The following is a 10,607-nucleotide window of genomic DNA, read 5'->3' on the forward strand; positions in this document are numbered from 1 at the left end:
ATTACGAACAAGAGTTTGTTTGTAATCAATCAAAAAGCTACACTAAGGGCTATCTGTGCTCTGCTCACCACGGGTATCGAAACCCGGTTTCTAGCGTTGTAAATCCGCAGACATAACGCTGTGCCACTGGGGGGGGGGGGTACAAACAAGAGGGAAAAAATAATTTCACATTCTAGGTGCACACTCGAGTCTTTTTCATTAAAAACGTAAATATAAAAAAAGATTCAATCGTCGTAAAACTGTTTCTCTATTTCGCCCTGAATTACCACTACACGTGTAAAGAGGTAACGTTTACTTAAATGGTCGCTTCACAGACGAGCCACATTGATTGCTTTATTTTACAGCTACATGCTATGTTTAGATTCACACGAGACACGTTTGTGTTTTAACAAAACTGTAACATTTGTTCAGTGACTCAACAAATTTGTTATTTATTTTATAAAAGTCAAGAAAAACAAAAACAAACTCGATCTGTTTGAAGTTGGCCAATCAGCTATGCTTTTACGTGATTAATTAGGAGATAACAGATTTTTGAAAGTAACGAGCTGTCGCTATGCTGTTTTTATATTTAAGTATGATTTTCGAGTTTCTTGTCAGTCCTAAGCTCTCTGCTATTAACCGTGAAGTAGCTACACATTTATTTCGGTGTTTATTTTTAGATGTTGGAAATAAACACCGAAATACAATAAATAAAGAACATTTATTTCAATGTTAGCTTTAAGTATCTTCTAACTGCTTGAAATGTAAGAATAGCTGCTATAACTATCTACACAATACAGCTTGAAATAATACAGGGCGGCTTGAAGACTGTCGAAAGAAAACTACAGAACAGTTTATCTCGAACAACATGTCGAAGTTTTATTTTCTATACCCAAAAATCTTGAGACAAAATCTCAAATTTACCATTGGTGATTTTACATATAATCCAGCCAGTTTTTTAGTTTCGAAAGCATCACTGCCGTGATTTTTATTGTTTGTTTGTTGTTTTCTGCATATTAGCGCAATATTTTCGAATTGAGGCAGCACAGAAATGGTAAAAAAAAATCTTGGACCTTGAAACATAATTTATCCGGGAGTATAGAGATAGGTTACAGAGTACCGAGTACGTTATACTAATAAGATCTAAAATATCAGTAGAATGGCGTGTTTCAGAACTACACTTTAATCCTGTTTATCGTTACGTAGGTAGTGTGATGCAATCGAAAACTGACAACTTTCGGAACGACGTGTAATAACCCTTTCCGACGCAAAATATTCTTACTCTGAGATCATAAAAATATGTTCAGATAGAAGATTAAGAATTTAGAGATATCCCTCATACTTAATGGTATCGGAAAACCAGGGAATGGAACCGACTTGGATCACCAGAATCACCAAGAAAGGTGAGTGGCAAAAGCCATTCACGTGCCCCAAGCAACAATTCGAAACGTAATGAGGAAGGATCTCCATCTGCAAAAAGAAAAGGCCAATAGTGTATGCATTCACAAATATAAGGCTTCCAATCACACCTCCGATTTAACTGTTGCATACCTCAAGCAGCCGAGGAATGAAACGGATATTCATGCTATTCCATACGAGGGCATGCCGGTCAAGTCACCGGACGCAGGGTTTAAGGACTTTGATGCGATCGGACTGTTGAAATGGACGCTTGGAAGTCGTCGTCCACGTTCACTAGTTGGATTGTGGAACGCCTGCAGGGAGGTTTGGCGCACCTTGGACATGACGACAAAATGGAACATTTTGCAATGGAAACTGTGCTGCAGGGCTATTTATAGAAGAACGGTCGTCAGATAGGGCATGACGGGACGTGGCGACATAGATTGTAAAGACGTGGTGAAGTTCCAAAATTGTTTTAATATAACGTTCTCAACCCTCAGTATTTATTAAATTCACTGAAGCTGTCCTTATAATACATCTTTAAACATATTGAGTATTACAGCGTTAATTATTAGAGTCATTATTTATATATGTTGATTACTGCATTCATTGCACGTGTTGTTAATAGAGTCGTTATAACATCGTACTTTACGCGTTTCTGTTATTACAATTATCATATCAGTCGTCATAAATCTTGTTGTACAAGGGTTAGCTACTATAATCATTTTAGTTGCAACAATCGTCATACAGTAATTACTGTAATCACTTTAAGTTACTTAATGCCCTATTTGGTCGTTGTTGCCATAACTTCCTATTTTATATGTGCCAATTATTCCGACTATTATAATTGTTGTTTGGTCACCACTCTCAATGTGCTAATTACTGCAGTCATTATAGTTTTACTTATTATAGTCGTTACATCTGTTGTAATGACCTGACAAACTGCCCTCATAACCTCCTGCTTTGTATATGGTAATTCCTACTGTCGTGAAAGCTATCATACTCTCGTGCTTTATACGCGTTTATCATTTTTATAATGTTGAACTTTTCTCTTGTTAATTATTTCAGTTATTATAGCTGCCACTGTGTCTCTCTTTACATCTTATTGTAATTGTTAAGCCATTCTAGCTGTCCTAAGGTCGTTCTTTACACATGCTATTATAGCTGCCACAATGTCCATCTTTACATCACGTTGTAATTAATTGTTAAGCCATTCTAGCTGTCCTACAGTCGTACTTTACACATGCTATTATAGCTGCCACAGTGTCCATCTTTACATCACTTTGTAATTGTTGAGCCATTCTAGCTGTCCTAAGGTCGTACTTTACACATGCTATTATAGCTGCCACAATGTCCATCTTTACATCACGTTGTAATTAATTGTTAAGCCATTCTAGCTGTCCTAAGGTCGTACTTTACACATGCTATTATAGCTGCCACAATGTCCATCTTTACATCACGTTGTAATTAATTGTTAAGCCATTCTAGCTGTCCTAAGGTCGTACTTTACACATGCTGTTATTGCTGCTACAGTGCCCATATTTACATCACGTTGTAATTAATTGTTAAGCCATTCTAGCTGTCCTAACGTCGTATTACACGTGCTATTTTAGCTACCACAATGTCCCTCTTTACACCACGTTGTAATTGTCAAGTCATTATCCCTAATACTTTTCTTTGTGCGCGTTAATTACTATAATCACTCTCCTAATGAGCAAATGTTAATTGATATAGTTACTACATCCCTTATAAACATCTGCTGCCATGTGATGCCAATTGATATCTTCTAGATGTGCTTTAGATGTGCTTAATTCATGCCACATTTATCATTATCATGTTTTACACGTGTTAGCTATTTCTACTAACATGTGTTAGTAATTATTGTTGTCATGACAGTCTGCTTTAAACATTCTAACTATTAAAGACAGTTATCGCGTCTTTAGATGATTCTGTTGAGAAGTGTTCAGCTTCATCCATCTATTTGAACTGATGACAACTGAACTTCTTGATACAGTATCGTGATCACATTCGTGGACATGGCCAGGTGGGTCCCTAATTTAGCAGTGTAAGTAAGACTAGAGGGAAGTCAGATAGTCATTACTACCCACTGCCATCTATTAGGATATTTTATTACTAAAGAATAGTGGGATTGACCGCACATTATAACCCCTTTATGGCTAAAAGGGCGATCATATTTTGGGGGGGGGGGATTCAAACCCGTGACCCACAAATTGCGAGTCGAGCTCCCTATCAGTGGAAAAACAACAACAACTTAATAGCCAGCAATCAACATTTAGAGCGTAGTGTGAAAGAATAAGAATAACTTAGAAACATTTAGAATACAGAACACTATGATAAAATACAACTGGTTTACCTGAATAAAAGTGCTACTGTATGTATAATAACTATAAGCTAAATAGAGGAACTCAAATAATAAGTTCTATAGTCACGATTTATTGTTTAGATCTTTTGTTTTACACTCTGTTGAAGAACTCAGTAGTGAAGGTCAGTCAGTGGTTTATACTGTATTGTATCAATTGAATGCAAATGACTAGAAGTTTTCTGAAACGAATATTAATGCAGTTATTTCAATGTATATATATATATTTCTCATGGTCATTCCATTCCAAACCTCAAAAGAAGACCAGCGAACCAGCAGAGTGTTACACCCTTTCGTTACTTACAGATAGTGTGATTACTTAGTTCGAATGTAAATAGTCCATCGATACATTGTTTTAATACCTCATACGAGCTCAAGGCCACCCGTATAGACGAATTTTCAGCGCATTAAGTTTAAACCCATATCACCTCTATAATGAACGGTTTGAGACCGTCCACCTAAATGTTGAACTTTTTCCATATTTTGATTGCGTTAAATTTTAATAACAAACGTGCGTATTGGGTAACAAACCACCAACTATTGACGAACTGTGAATTGTTTTGAATTTTGCGCAAAGCCACACGAGGGCTATCTGCGCTAGCCCGCTCTAAATGTTGGTTGCTAGCTGCTAAGTTGTTGTTTCTCACTATTCTCTAAATCTTGGTTGCTAGCTGCTAAGTTATTGTTTTCCACTACGCTCTAAATGTTGATTGCTGACGATTAAGTTGTTGTTTTCCACTACGCTCTAAATGTTGGTTGCTAGCTGCTAAGTTATTGTTTTCCACTACGCTCTAAATGTTGATTGCTGACTATTAAGATGTTGTTGTTTTCCACTACTCTCTAAATGTTGGTTGCTAGCTGCTAACTTATTGTTTCCACTACGCTCTAAATGTTGATTGCTAGCTGCTAAGTTGTTTTTGTTTTCCACTACTCTCCAAATGTTGGTTATTAGCTGCTAAGTTATTGTTTTCCACTACGCTCTAAATGTTGGTTGCTAGTTATTAAGTTGTTTTTATTTTCCACTACTCTCCAAATGTTGGTTGCTGGTTGCTAAACTGTGTTTCCCACCACAGATACAGGTCTTTATAATTTATGAACATGGAAACAAAAGAATCAAATTAGATACAATACAAAAACTACTTAACAAAGAGACTCCCCCCACCCCCACCCTTATGAAGTGGCTCATTCCGTTGTGTGTTAAATGTATCATGTTTCAATAAACGACAGCTTTTAATGCGCATGATTACTCAATTGTGAATGCTGAAGTAGCATGTTGATATCATCCGTCGCCTTCAGGGAACTCATTCTCGTTATTACACGTCCAGTGATGCTGTAGCCTGTTTTCGCCATTAATTCTGGGGAGCTATCAACGTAGCCGAACCTCCAGTGAAGAGTAAATAGATCGGACAAAGTTTGTTTTCGTTCGAATAGCGATGATAACTTGCACTACCAGCACTTTTCCTTTCTTTCGGCCTTTATCTAGCGGCCCGTTTTCGAGAGGTTTTCGTCAGAATGATACGTAGTCGCCTCAAAAGAAATAAACGGCCCGCATTGACTCAATATTACCTGAGGCAAGACTCGGATGTGGGCGGAACTACAATAGCACGTGCCTTTGATAGACAGCTGTCTAAACATGGTTGTTATAGCAACGTACATTTTAGCTATGTCATTTTTCGATTCGTGACTTTCGATTGGGTAAAAGTGTGTGCAGACCACGCCGAACCACGTGGGCTGCTTCAAGCCCCGTTTGAGAAGAGTCATGTTTGTTGATAAGGCCAATCATTGTGTACCATATTTTAGTATGTGGATCTACTGGGTCTCCGCGTTATGGGGAACTACGTGTGAGTCTGTAGTAGTAGTAGTAGTAACAGCCAAGCCGCCAGGGTGTCCGACCCCTCGTGTCGTGTGGCGTTCTTCCCCACGGACATGCTGGCTGCCATTTACTTGAGCTTTCAACTGTGGTGAAATTTCGAGATCCTTTGTGTTCATGGTTGTTCTCCATTTTGAATCTGCAGCTCACTAGTGGATTGAAGGGCTAGCGAGCACAAGTGGAGTTTGAACTCGAAGCGGCAAGTTGTTGATCGTGGGATCACGTTTTGTTCTTTGTAAGAATGTAGTGATTAAACCTAGACATGCTGGAGAGGGCTGTGATCTTCCCTGTGGTGTTGTGTAACCATACACGTTCGTAACAAAACTACATGCTACATCGTGTTTAGTGAAACCTTCTTACCCAACGGATACACAGTGGCGACGTCAGGTACTTCAGAAAAGATGTATCCAAACAGACATCCGGTAGGTTACATCTATTTCACCTAAAGAAAGGCCTAAGATAATGTTATATTAGAATATATGAATACAATACGCTACGCTTCTAAAACTATATATAAATGCGCCATTATCAAAATTACCATAAGCTAGTATGTATTTCGCGTTGACTGTTCTGCCTGAAGTTTTAATGAGACAACTTTTTTTTCTCTTCTTTTTTAACTGTCACGCTATGTATAAATGTCTTAGTAGAACAGGTTTCTTTGTTCCGGTAGTTTACTTAATACTAATTTATCCCTTAGACGTAACATGCACAAGTCAGCTGGAGAGATGAATTATAAACATTTTCTAAGAAAACGAATTAATTCCAAGATAATTATTTTTTTTATTATCTTTAGAACATTAAGATTATTAAATGAGAAAAATCAATGGGATTTTAATGACTGACTACGGTCTGTGCATTGATTGACTTCATTGTGCGTGTTAAGTGATGACAATGATAACAGTTTGTTTTTAGCAGATTAGAAGTTGTTTTTCTATTGTTTCTTTTATTTGATTGTAATGGCTTTCTCAGTTAGTAATTTTTCGGAGTTGAAATTTTGCTTGTAATACTTGAGATTTGGTGATATATGTTTCTACAACTGCAGACATTTTGTGTTTTTATTAGTACATGTTTGTACTTCTATGTTTCCACGACAGCAGACATTTTGTGTTTTTATTAGTACATGTTTGTACTTCTATGTTTCCACGACAGCAGACATTTTGTGTTTTTATTAGTACATGTTTGTACTTCTATGTTTCCACGACAACAGACATTTTGTGTTTTTATTAGTACATGTTTCTACTTCTATGTTTCCACGACGACAGGCATTTTGTGTTTTTATTAGTACATGTTTCTACTTCTATGTTTCCACGACGACAAACATTTTGTGTTTTTATTAGTACATATATCAACTTCTATGTTTCCACGAGACAGACATTTTGTGTTTTTATTAGTACATATTTCCACTTCTGTTTCCATGACGACAGACATTTCGTGTTTTTATTAGTACATATATCAACTTCTATGTTTCCACGAGACAGACATTTTGTGTTTTTATTAGTACATATTCCCACTTCTGTTTCCATGACGACAGACATTTTGTGTTTTTATTAGTACATGTTTCCACGACAGACATTTTGTGTTTTTATTAGTACACATATCCACTTCTATGTTTCCATGACGACAGACATTTTGTGTTTTTATTAGTACATGTTTCCACGACGGCAGACATTTTGTGTTTTTATTAGTACATGTTTCCACGACAGACATTTTGTGTTTTTATTAGTACACATATCCACTTCTATGTTTCCATGACGACATACATTTTGTGTTTTTATTAGTACACATATCCACTTCTATGTTTCCATGACGACAGACATTTTGTGTTTTTATTAGTACATGTTTCCACGACAGACATTTTGTGTTTTTATTAGTACACATATCCACTTCTATGTTTCCATGACGACACACATTTTGTGTTTTTATTAGTACATGTTTCCACGACGGCAGACATTTTGTGTTTTTATTAGTACATATTTCCACTTCTATGTTTCCATGACGACGGACATTTTGTGTTTTTATTAGTTCTCTATAACATGTTTTACTTAATGATTATGCTCTGTTTGAGTAGAATATAAACTGTTTTTTTATCTTAGTTTACAGAATCTTTAACAAGATCTCTTCAGAAGTACACTGAAGATTGATTACATAGTACACTGCGTTAGAACCCCCTCCCCCAAAGTCTCAAGTATTTATCCGCTGTTAGTTAATTATTGGTTTCCCATAATGCTGTAGCCAGTTTAATTAGAAGCTACAAGTGTATTGTTATTAAAATAACAGAGATAGAGCCAGAATATTTTCTTAAATGTTGGTATCACCATGACAACAAAGCGCGAAAGGCCGTTTTCCAAATTAAAACTGACTTTAATATATAGTATACAATATAACTTCACGACTTATAGAACGAAAACTGCCCCCCCCCCCAGTGGTACAGCGGTATGTCTGCGGACTTACAACGCTAGAAACCGGGTTTCGATACCCGTGGTGGGCAGAGCACAGATAGCCCTTGTGTAGCTTTGTGCATAATTAAAAACACAAGAACGAAAACTAGAGTAAAAATATAATAAAACAGGAGCGAGAACCTTGTAGCAAAAAAAATCAGCAAAAATATCTAAGTATAGCATTTTTATAATAATAATAATAATAAAATTAAGACTAGAATTTTCTCCTAATTTCTGACCACGTGTTTACCTACACACATATACACCTGTTGAAACTCTAAAATTTAATAAATTCACAAAAAGAGACTGTAAAGCTTGGTCTTAATTTGTGACAAAAGGCATTAATTTATCCCTAACTAACGGTTTTGATAACATGTAATTATGTATGTGTGTGTATATATATATATATAAGTATATTTATGAGAATATAAATATATGTTATATTTATATACACATTCTTTTTGTTAATAATCAGGCCACAGTTCATATAAATGACAAATATTTCTATTAGACTGAAACATCAAAAGGATGCTTTTAAAATGAACTTAAAAGCTACCAATAAAGCTTGAAGAAGTATCGATTTATAAGTGTGTGGAAACCAAAACTGCACATTTCACTTCAACTATAAAGCTTGCAATACCTGCCTGGGCGTGGTTCCAATCGTGAGATAATTTCAGTTCACATATGAGAGGGTTTGTTCTACAAAAAGAGATGCAGATTTTTTAATTACATTTTAACAGATACACTTTCCAAACCCATTGACTGCTAACTTATTAATTTGCGTAAAATAGTTCAAGATGGACTATCTGAAGAAACTTTTAGTAAGCCTTTTAATACTGAGCCCCCAAGTGGCACGGCGGGATGTCTGCGGACTTACAACGCTAGAATCCGGGTTTCGATACCCGGGGTGGGCAGAGCACGGATAGCCCATTGTGCAGCTCTGTGTTTAATTACAAACAAACAAAGTTATTCTTGATAATAAAAACTGAATGTATAACATTTAGGTTTTGAATGTCAAGTTTTTCTAACAATGAATCTTGACAGTAAGTTTCTCGTGAAAGTAAAACCGTTAGTTTCCAGTTTGAGTTAATATAAACATTTGAAGCTTCTGTGAAAGTACCTTGAAATATTTACAAGCTCGCCTTCTGTGTATTTAGAAAAATATATGTTTTAAGTGTATCATTAGAAACAAAGTTCCAGTGTATGTTAGTAAATACTAAGTTTTCATGTGCAATTCATCTCGTGGATAACTCGAGTGTTTTCGGAAAGCATCACTTCTTCAGGGAAAAATGTTGAATGCGCATGCGCGTGTACACCCCTTTAAAGCTTACTTTGACGTACGTTTCATCCCTTGTGTATATTTAAGAATAAATCAGTGTTTTATTTATTAATGGTAAGGAGCGTGTTACTTAAAGTTACTTTGTCGCACACGTGTTATGTAGAATTTTAATTATAGAGGGAGTAAATGGTCAAAGACCTACTGGGGTTTTCCCCCTTTGGGACGGGTAGTATAATAAGTGAAATTTGGTTTGTTTGTTTTGAATACCTGCACGAGGGCTATCTGCTCTAGCCGTCCCTAATTTAGCAGTGTTAAACTAGAGGGAATGCAGTTAGTCAACACCGCCCACCGCCAACTCTTGGGCTACTCTTTTAACAACGAATAGTGGGATTGAGCGACACATTATAGCGCCCCAAGGCTGAAAAGGTGAACATATTCGGAAACGGGGACTCGCACCCGCGACTCACAGACTGCGCCCTAACAACCAAATTACTAGTTGTAATTTGGACTTAGTCAAATAACATTCTATTTAAGACTACTTTGACGAAGTACTTAAGGCCACGTGTGACTGAATGTTAGTTTAATTCGACACTGTTCTGGAAGGTCACATCTCCAGGACACTTTCATATGGTGTTACCAAGATGTTAATGGGTTAAATATATGTGTAATAATTTTTGTTAAGTTGGTTTACCCTGCACCGCCCCCACCCCAATCTAAGATATTGATCTGTATAGAAACACAAACTAGGGAATAATGTGTTTTGTTGCAATTAGTAACAAATGGTACTTACAAAACTATTTCTCACTCTGTTGCAATTAGTATACAAATGGTACTTACAAAACTATTTCTCACTCTTTTGTAATTAGTATACAAATGGTACTTACAAAACTACTTCTCAGTTTGTTGTAATTAGTATACAAATGGTACTTACAAAACTACTTCTCACTCTGTCGCAATTAGAATACAAATGGTACTTACAAGACTACGTCTCACTCTGTTGCATTTAGTATACAAATGGTACTTACAAAACTACTCACTCTGTTGCAGTTAGTATACAAATGGTACTTACAAAACTACTTCTCACTCTGTTGCAATTAGTATACAAATGGTACTTACAAGACTACTTCTCACTCTGTTGCATTTAGTATACAAATGGTACTTACAAAACTACTTCTCACTCTGTTGCAATTAGTAAACAAATGATACTTACAAAACTACTTCTCACTTTGTTGCATTTAGTAAACAAATGGTACTTACAAGACT

At 36.2% G+C, this 10,607-nt stretch overlaps 1 long non-coding RNA gene across 1 annotated transcript in view; it reads left to right on the forward strand.

The window, feature by feature from the left end:
- Positions 1–5,093: 5,093 nt before the first annotated feature.
- The window catches only part of LOC111086848, an 11,471-nt gene continuing 5,957 nt past the window's right edge, over positions 5,094–10,607 (forward strand). Inside the window, exon 1 of the long non-coding RNA XR_002611570.1 lies at positions 5,094–6,049. This is a non-coding gene — a long non-coding RNA (uncharacterized LOC111086848). The remainder of the gene's footprint in view (positions 6,050–10,607) is intronic.

This window comes from Limulus polyphemus, unplaced genomic scaffold (assembly GCF_000517525.1).
Source record: "Limulus polyphemus unplaced genomic scaffold, Limulus_polyphemus-2.1.2 Scaffold1485, whole genome shotgun sequence".
NCBI lineage: Eukaryota > Metazoa > Arthropoda > Merostomata > Xiphosura > Limulidae > Limulus > Limulus polyphemus.